Source organism: Nicotiana tabacum, unplaced genomic scaffold (assembly GCF_000715075.1).
Source record: "Nicotiana tabacum cultivar K326 unplaced genomic scaffold, ASM71507v2 Un00082, whole genome shotgun sequence".
In the NCBI taxonomy this organism is placed as follows: domain Eukaryota; kingdom Viridiplantae; phylum Streptophyta; class Magnoliopsida; order Solanales; family Solanaceae; genus Nicotiana; species Nicotiana tabacum.
This window is the reverse complement of record NW_027438320.1, coordinates 46,060-56,016: the sequence shown is the minus strand read 5'-3', so window position 1 is coordinate 56,016 and position 9,957 is coordinate 46,060. Positions and strand designations below refer to the sequence as shown.

Sequence of the window (9,957 nt, the reverse complement as noted above, 5' to 3'; positions counted from 1 at the left end):
GAGCCCAGTTTACCGCTCATTTTTGGAAAACATTTCAAAGTAAGTTTAGGGATACAAGTAAGTTTGAGAACAACATTTTACCCTCAAACAGATGGTCAAACGGAGCGTACTATACAAACACTTGAAGATATGCTACGAGCATGTGTATTAGACTTCAAAGACAGTTGGGATGAGCATTTATTACTTATAGAGTTTGCTTACAATAATAGCTAGCATTCGAGTATTAAAATGGTTATGAAGCCTTATATGGAAGGAAGTGTAGATCACCAATTAGATGGTTTGAAGCGTGAGAGACTGCCTTGTTTGGGCCCGACCTTGTGTACCAAGCCATAGCGAAGGTGAAATTGATACAAGAAAGATTAGCTACTGCTCAAAGTCAACACAAGTCTTATGTGCATATTAGAAAGAGAGGGCTTGAATTTGCTATCGGAGATTGGGTGTTCTTAAAAGTGTCGCCAATGAATGGAGTTATGAGATTTGGTAAGAAAGAGATACTTAGTCCAAAATATATAGGGCCATATAAAACAATCCGTAGAGTTGGCCAAGTTTCTTATGAGTTGGAATTGCCTCCAGAGTTATCAACAGTCCATCCAGTGTTTCATGTATCAATTCTTCATAAGTGCATAGGTGATCCCTCTAACATAGCTCCTATAGAAGATATACAAGTCACGGAAGATCTTACAGATGAAGAAGAGCCAATTGCTATCTTAGATCGATAAGTGAAGAAGTTAAGGAACAAAGAAGTGGCTACCGTGAAAGTATTGTGGGGAAATCCTAAAGTGTAGGAGATTACATGGGAAGCAGAGGACGCAATGAATTCAAAGTATCCCCATTTGTTTCAACCCCAATAACAAGAGCAAATGGAATAAGGGAGACAATGACAAGTAGGTATAAGCTACCATATTATTGTGATGCTAACAGCTTATATTAACTTAAGCTTGAACTTGTTGGGTTGGTTAATTATGCCAACATTTGAGGACGAATGTTCTTAGGGGATGGGGAGAGAATGTAATATCCCGTACTTCATACCTAATTATTATCATAAGTTACCTACCGTAAGCACGGAAAGGATAAAATCCCACTATATTTGTTATGGTAAATAAGTGTAATACCCCGTATTTTCCAATACGTGTATTATTAAGTCGACGTTGAGGAACCTACTTGAACTTGGGAAAATAATGTTATAATTGAGCCTAAAGTCTAGATAACCAAGTATGCATAAGGACTGAAACAGAATTGGAAATTAAAGCAAGTACGAGGGCCTACTTGTCATTCTACTAAGCAAGTAGGTGACAAGCAGGTGATTCACCTACTTAAATACATGGCAGCAATTTAGCCACCTTTTAATACCCAAAGTCTTACAAGAGAGGGCCCCTTAATGGGGCTGAAACTCATCCATTTTACAAACTTAATCTCCAGCATACCCTCTCTACAAAAGAAACCATAGCAGCCCTCCCCCCAAGCTGTCCGTTCTTCACTCCTAAGGCACCCCCAAGTTGAATCTTCTTCTCCTTTCAAATTCAAGTTGGAGGAACACTCTTAGCCCTAAAGAATCCACAAGATATAAGTGTTATCTTCAAGGTATGTTGCTGTAATTCCAACCCCTTTTAATTATATTTAACTAGGGGCAACCATACTTGTTTTAGTTAAGAATTCGCAGGCTAACGTGTTGAGGATGGTAAGTTTGATGTTGTGCCCATTTTGTGGCTTAATTTAGGGTCTGTTTTGGGTATAATTTGGTCATGTAACAGCCTAGGTATGGTATTTTATTTTCACCCTAATTAAGAGCTAGTTTTAACATTGTAAATATAATATTGGCTGAAAATTACGGGACGGTGATTGGAAGGGACGGTGATTGGAAGTCGTGAGTTCAAATTGTGTAACTTATGACGGATTGTTTTGGGACTCTTTTGTGGAATGCTTTGTGGAATTTTTTGTGATGTATTGTGATGGATATAAGATTGGATATTGATGCATATATAATCGTTGGTATGCTGGACATATTGGTCTTGTTGTTTGATTTGAGAAAAATAAAAAGAATAAGGGGAACGTGTTGTCCAAATTTTCGTAGACAAGTTAGTCATTCATTTGTTTTGAATTCTAGCTTAAAAATGATCCCTTGTCATTTTTTATAGATTGAAGTACTAACGGGTTGAACCGGCACCGTGTGATTAAGTAGACAACAAAGGTATGTAGGTCATTCGATTCCGTATTCTTTGGCATGAAGTCACGCGTAAGATACTCCTATCGACAAAATCAGCTCTATTAATTTTCCTCTCAATGAAAGAGGGGACATGGGCAAGTAAATGGTTCATGAGTAGTGTACTTGATCCTGTAGTTGACACTCCCAGTTTTATGTTTGAAATCTATTTTTATGATAATCGAGCCACAAGATAAAAGGCTAATTCTTCAAAGTATAGTCACATAAGCATTCTTGATGTAAGGATCACTTGTAGAGCTATAGTGAGTTTTATTGTTCCACATAGGAGTTTTGATCTTTTTTTCTATGCTATATAATATGTGATCACAATCGTAAATGTCATTGATATCTCTTGTGCGCATAAGATTTTAAAGTACAAAGATTACGTGATCACTTAGTAAAGGTAATAAAAGTCAAATGTATCATTAGAAGAAGCTATGTGTACATGATCATAGTGACATCATCCCAGGGGCTACTAGCCTAGCTTGGGTCATGGATGGTGACATTATGCCAGGGGCCATTGTTTCCGAACTCGTGTTAATATAATTGCACCCTCGCAGGGGCCAAAGATCATAGCTGGGGTCATGATTATTGATACACCATCCCTGGGGAAATGAGTCTAGCTCGGGTCATATTCATGCCACATTTAGTTGGCCGTTTACTTTGGATTCTATCGAGGCTAATTCTATACCGTTCATGAGACATTGTACATGCTTACAGATATGGTATAGATTGACTAAGGTACAGTTAAAGGTGGTATCTTTTTATATGTACATTAGTGCTTTTATGAATTCTTTCATCTCCTATATGTTACTTTGTGCCTTACCTACTCAGTACATTCTTCTGTACTGACTTCCCCATTGGGGACGCTGCATTTCATGCTGCAGGCAGAGGTACTCCAGTTAGTAGACCTCCACTAGAATAGAGTACATGGCGTACTTGGCTATCTTGGATAAGCTCCATAATGTTTGGGGCCTTACCGAGTCATGTATATATGTTTTGGTATTGTATAAGGATTAAGGGTAAGGCGGGACCCTGTCCTGACCTAAGTATTTTTCATATATATATAGTAGAGTCTTTGTAGACCTACGTTAAGGTATGGCACAGTTACAACTTGACCCTTAATAGGCATAGCCTCGACGGTTAGTATTATATGTACACGTTTTGGGCTTATCTTATGGGTCATTAGAATAAAGTATTTCTGCTCTTACTTGGTATTTATATGTTCAACTCATGGTATGCACATGCTAAGCATCGGTCAAGGACTGGTCCTCTCAGGACTATAGAGGTTTCGAGTGCATGTCCGTCCTTACGGGGTTTGAGGCGTGACAAAAGCCACGCCTTAAAAACGTAAATACAAATTCCTTTGGCAAAGCTTTTAAAGTTTTAGGTGTTGTCTGATTAATGTGGCCTTGGGCCAAATTTGTTCTATTCACAAACTAAATTCACGTCCGACTGCTCACAATATTTTTTCCTTGATTGACCATCATTTGAATTGATGACTGACTCGTATTGTCTGATTGATTCTCACCTAAATTTGGGATTTTATTATGCTGGTAAAGGACTATACATCTATAAATTTATTAAAGATATAACATCATATGTTATTGGTAGGAGCAAGCAACTAATCATGTATGACTCAAATAATAGTCCGAAAGAATAAATAGGTAAAACAAGACGATAAGATCGTCAAATGATCCAATAAATATTGAATTATTTGACATGTGACGACTTATTCCAATTATGATTTGATCAATAAGTACCAGAAATAGAGTCGCCAGATATTTCACCATGAGATATCGAGATGATATTAACTAGATTACTAACTAAAGTCATTGATCACGATCTTGATATATAGTCAATGTATATGTCCAAAGTCAAATTATAGCATTCCATCACAAAAACTTGACCCGGTTGTGCACAAGTGGGAAATGCACTAGCAGTGGATATCCAACCGTTGATATATCATGAGCGATACACTACCATTACTTTTAAGTTTTCTGTTGAGGTATATACTGCAAAGGTACTTAAATTGGATCAGTGATCGATTTCTAGGATTCGTCGTAAATCTAATTAGTTATTTTTAATTACGTATATCTGTAACGACCCAACCGGTTATTTTTAAGAATTTGCATTCAGTTCGGTGGTTTGAGGTCAGGAGTAGCTTCATATGGTGTATTATGACTTGTGTGTATCGTCCGTTTTGGTTTTCGAGTGGTTCGGGATTGAATTGGAAGAATGATTCTCAACTAGGAAGTATTAACTTGGCAGAGTTGACCAAGTTTGACTTTTGTGTATTTGATCTTGGATCGATATTTTAATGGCTCCGGATGGTAATTTTGGCTTGGGCATATGCCCAGATTTGCATTCGGATATTCCTAAAAGGTTTTGACTTTATTTGGCAAAAGTTGGCAATTTGTGTATAAAATTTGAGGTGAATCCGAGTTGTTTAGACGTGTTCGGTGTAAGTTTGGAATTTGAAATTTTGAAATAGTTCATTAAGCTTGAATTAAGGTGTGATTCATTATTTTGATATTATTATATGTGATTTGAGACCTCGAGTAGGTCCGTGTTATGTTTTGATACTTGTTGGCATGTACAGACGGGGTCCCGAGGGGCTCGTGTGAGTTTCACACGGGGTTCGGACTATTTTGGGCCATGTTGGATATTGCTGGTTTCTGTTGATTTTTGATGTTTCAGTTGTTCTCCGCAATCGCAAAGATGAAGCCGTGATCGCATAGTGTTCTGGGAGCTGGTCTTCTTTGGGCGATAGAGGGATCACGTTCGCGATGGTTGAGGCTTTAAGCCTTCGTGTTCGCGTATGGGACTACGCATTCGCATAGTATTGAGCTAGGTTGGGCATGTCATGATGGGTTCTTCTTCGCGTTCGCGCTGGAGTGTCCGCGTTCGCGAGGGTCTGTTCAAATATGAATCACGATCGCGAGCCTGGGGCCGTGGTCGCGTAAGGTTTCTTCGAGGCAGATCAGTTTTGTGCTTCACGATCGCGAAGCTAGTCCCAGGATCGCGAAGGGTTTACCTGGACAGCGTTATAAAGTATTCTATTTTCGAACTTTGAGTTATTTTATCACATTTTGAGTTGGGGAGCTCAGATTTGAGCGATTTTGGAGAGGAATTTTATTATACGAATTGGGGTAAGTATTTTCGACTTGGATTTGATTATTTTACATGATTTCATTTTTTATTTTGTCATTCAAGTGATGATTCTAAAAGAGAAATTGGGGGTAGTTGTCAAAATAATTCTAAAGTAAATAATTGAGTTTTGAACATCGATTCGGAGTTGGAATTGGATGAAATTAGTATAGTTGGACTCGTATTCGAATGGGTTGTTAGAATTTGTAAGTTTTGTTGGGTTCCTAGGTATAGCCCTAGGTTGACTTTAAGTATTTGATTAAATATTTGACCTTTATCATTTGGGTTTGATTCCTAAGGCGTTATATGATGTTTTAAGTTGCTTTTGGCTAGTTTCGAGCCGTTCGGAGGTTGATTCGCGCGTGATGGCATTTCTAGAGTATTATTTTAGCTTGCTTGAGATAAGTATATTATCTAAACTTTATGGAGGCACTAGTTTCCTGAGTTTTTTGTGATAGCTACGTGTTATGGGTGGCGCACATGTGTGGGGTTGAGCCCATGTGCATGCACCGTGGTATTTTTCATGCTCGAGGTAAAGTTTAGGCTATGATATGACTTGGACTGACTGTTAAGCTTAATGTTGCGATGTTTCTTATATTTTTACCCCTGTTGTGAGCTATTTGAGCTATGTTTGTGGTTTTCTCCTGATTGAACCTGATAAATTGATACTTTCGTAATGTATTTGCCTGATTAAGCTGTGATAGCATACTTTGCACATGCATACACCTTAGCATGTCACTTACACCAGTCCAGAAGTATGAAATTTGATATTCATTGATCATGCACATGTATTCTTATATATCTGCTTTCTATGTGATATGGATTGGACTGGTAACATGTGACCACGCCGGGCAGATTGTGAAATTTATCATGCCAGGACGTTTGTGATATTAAGAATGTGATCACGCCGGATGGATTGATATTATTGGCACGTGAGTGGTCCGTGCAACACGTGAGTTATCCGTGCGGTTGATATATTATTAGCAATATAAGTTGTCCGTGCGGATCTGAGATATTATTATTAACACGTGAGTTATCCGTGCAGCACGTGAGTTGTCCGTGCGATTGATATTATTAGCACGTGAGTTGTCCGTGCAGCACGTGAGTTATCTGTGTAGCATTTGGATATGTATTAATTCCCCTAGGGTCACCCTCTCATGTGCCTTCTTTGATGGTGTACGCACGGATTATGAGAAACCGATGGGTTTCTCGTTGATGTGAGCTCTGGGAGAGATGATTATTGGTTTGGTTCGGTTACTGAGATTCTGATGTGGGTCTTAGAGTCGTAATGTGATTTCTATTTGAATCGGGTTACGCACTACAACAGATTGATATCTGGTTATTGCATTTCATCTTTACTTACAATTTTCTTATTGTTTACCTGATTTATTTGATAGATTGTTGACTGAGTAGAATATGTTATGAAGATTGTGAGCACCAAGGTATTGTTATCTGTGTTTTCATGATATGATCATATTTCTGTCTTGTACTTGTTGGAATTTATGAACTGGTACAGGTGATTGGCGAGTATCATTTATAATTCTTGCTTCTATGAACTGGTACAGGTGATTAGTTATGATACTTACTGAGCACATGGGATCGATTGTACTCATACCACGCTTCTACACCTTGTGTGCAGATTTTGGAGCTGATGCTGCTGTGGATGGCGGGAGCTGGCATTGAAGATGTACTTTCTTTTCGGATATAGCTACCACTTGTCCTTGGTAGTTTTAGATTTGTAATCTGTTTATATATATCCCAAATAAATGTTGTATTTATTTTTATACATTTATTTTCATACCAGCTTGTAAATCTAAGTCTTAGTGGCTCATGACTTGTACTACCAGTCTTTGGGATATTGTATGAGAATTTCAGTTATTTTATTTATTGAATTCATATTATTTCATTAGAGTTGTATTGACGGTTATTTGGCTTACCTAGCGGGTTGGGTTAGGTGCCATCATGACTAGTTAGATTTTGGATCGTGACAAGTTGGTATAAGAGCTCTATGTTTATAGGTTCTACGATTCATGAACAAGTGTCTAGTAGATTCTTGCGGATCGGTATGATGACGTCCATACCTATATTTGGGAGGCTACAAGGCATGTAGGAAAACTTTTCCATCCTTCTTTCCTTATCGTGCGGCATCGATTCCGCTTGAAGTGTGTCTCTTTAAATTCCTTCCATCAACTCGTAGGTTATGTGGAGCACTTGGTATCATTTGTGCATCAACGACTTGTGATGTCATGGATGAGGTGCGAGATGCATTTTTGGTGTTGTAGAGATAGGCCAGTCTGGAGGACTTGAGGTCTGGTTCTGACCGTAGCTAGGCTCGGTGGTTTCGGTTGTGTGAGTATGTGGTTTTAGACTTATATGTCTAGTAGTGTCCCTATGAGTAGGATTGATGACTTATTGAGTGGTTGGATAGTTATATGATGTATATTATATGACTGGGGAATATGCTTAGATGATTTAAATGCGACGAGAAGGGTTTGCTTGGGGCATAAAGCACTATGGATGCTTGATTTCTATCTTGATGTGTGGTACAATCTCGAGTTATAAGTGTGTTAGGGATCTCTCACATAGTTCATTTGTGGAATGAAGTAGATTCTTATGTCTTGATGATGAGTTTAGACTCGGAAGGATTTAGTGATTACATAGTGGTTGCGACCAGGATGAGGTCATAGAGATGCCAGTTTGAGGCTGAGTGGGTGGGTTGTCACCTGCGGGGTAGTCTATGGATGTGTGATTCTTATGATGTTTATGCGGAGAGTTTCTTTCTAGTGGGTTACATACATTGCAATTTGTTTGGATTGCTTGAAGGAGTTTGCACGACTGTCACTTTGGTGAATATGCGCTTGGCGGGTTGGCGGGTTATTTGAGGTATCTTATGATTAGGGTTACATGAGTTTATGATGGAATTAGTTGACTTACAGTGCGGGATTATGGCAGTTATGGAGTAAGGGTATTGTGGGTTATCGAATGTTATATTCTATGGCTTTGAGCTAAGCGGAGGAGCTTGGTATCGATGATCAGATAAAATGGCCATGTGCTATGATAGTTTTGGTCTAAGGTATACTTGTGGATTTGTTATAACTTGAAGAGGTCGATTTCGAGGATGACTCGAGTAAGGAAATTTTTGGATGCATGATATATTACACTTTATGGATATATAGAAATCTTGGGGTGATTCGGCTTTGTTATTCGTGGCGGAGGTAGTGTGCAAGGAGTAATGATTCACTCGATTGCTTAGAGATGTGGGCTACTTCTTGAGGTGTTTGTGTGTTAATGAAGTACAAGTCGTTCGACTCGTATCGACGGTGCTTTGGGGATTTGAGCAGAGTGGATGACTCTCGAGAAGATTCTAATGCATTCAAGCTTCATATGTGGTATTTGAAGATTTTCCGAAATTGTAGGTGGCTAAGATCTAAGATTTGCATAGGAAAATGTCGAGATTTGCGGTATATCTATATCATTAGTGGTTTTACATTTCAGTATCAGAGAGGTTAAGGAAACAGCTTCATATTCACAGAAGGTCTCTTCATAGTGGGTATCTCGGTTGCAATACTTTTGGGTGCTTAAGAGGGAATACAATGGCTTATGGGTTTTAGGGAGACGTGGTTTCATGATAGGATCTCTCGTGGTGAGCTTTGGGTTAATGATCATAGTGTAATGGTAGGGAGGAACGTTATCTTGAAGTCAAGTCGAGAGGGACTCGAAGAAATGGGTTAGCTTGGTAGTAGTTTGGATCAGCATAGTGATAGTAGTGATCGGTTCTTTTTGGTTCTTTGGGTGTGGCGAGGCTTTATAGGTGTGTTGTCGCAATGCTCTTAGGCTTGGCGATCTGCGTAACTTGGTTGAGTTACTGGGATTCAGTTTTGATGGCTTGATTATGTGCAAATGGGTTTTGAAGAGTTCTCGATGGTGTCGACTACGGCTTGGGATGGATGTCTTCTACAGGTAGGAGGAGTATGTTGCGTGTGGTGATTTTCTCTCGGATGGGGGTCAATTGGAAGGTTTCTGGTTGATAGAATGTACATCTTACTTGTGTTCAGGGTTGATAAAGGGGTTCTCGTGTTTTCATATGATGGCATGACAGATGCGGTGCAACATATGGGGTTGAGGTTTACTTATACACAGTTATGGTTCCGTTTAAAAGAAAGGTCATGGGCGGTTTCAGATGTTTAGACGAATGTTGGAACTATTTGATATCACCTGAGAAGAGCATCTACTTCAAAGAGGCGCATTGTGTTTTGACTTGCGGATTCTTGACTGGAATTACGGTAATCGCATAGTTGATCGACTGTCGATGTTCAGATTTTTCTATGTGGCATAAAAGGATTATGGAAGTATTTCTTTTCAGATGATTGTGTGTAGGGATGTATCAGTCATTTGAATGGTGGAGTGGAATTGGACATGGAAAATTCTGGTATTCTAGGGATTTGAAGACTATGAGGGTTCTCGGAGGCAGATTGTTCCTTGGTTGCAGACAATTAAGGTATGTTAAAAGTTTGATGGCTGATTTTATATGTTATGGTTAGGTTACTATAGATTCTTGGAAGGTTACTTACCTATCTCAAGTGGATCAGAATTTATTTGGAAGCCAC

The 9,957-nt window shown here is 38.9% G+C and overlaps 1 long non-coding RNA gene across 4 annotated transcripts; it reads left to right on the top strand.

Moving 5' to 3' along the window:
* The first annotated feature begins 1,339 nt into the window (after nucleotides 1–1,339).
* Nucleotides 1,340–6,963, top strand: LOC107760818 (uncharacterized). Of its 4 annotated transcripts, XR_012707106.1 has the most exons (5): nucleotides 1,340–1,581; nucleotides 2,136–2,188; nucleotides 2,761–2,941; nucleotides 6,748–6,792; nucleotides 6,916–6,949. It is a non-coding gene; the product is annotated as an uncharacterized LOC107760818 (long non-coding RNA). The 4 variants fall into 4 exon arrangements; XR_012707105.1 differs by lacking the exon at nucleotides 6,748–6,792 and having other exon boundaries at nucleotides 6,916–6,963; XR_012707104.1 differs by lacking the exon at nucleotides 6,916–6,949 and having other exon boundaries at nucleotides 6,748–6,909.
* The last annotated feature ends 2,994 nt before the right edge of the window (nucleotides 6,964–9,957 follow it).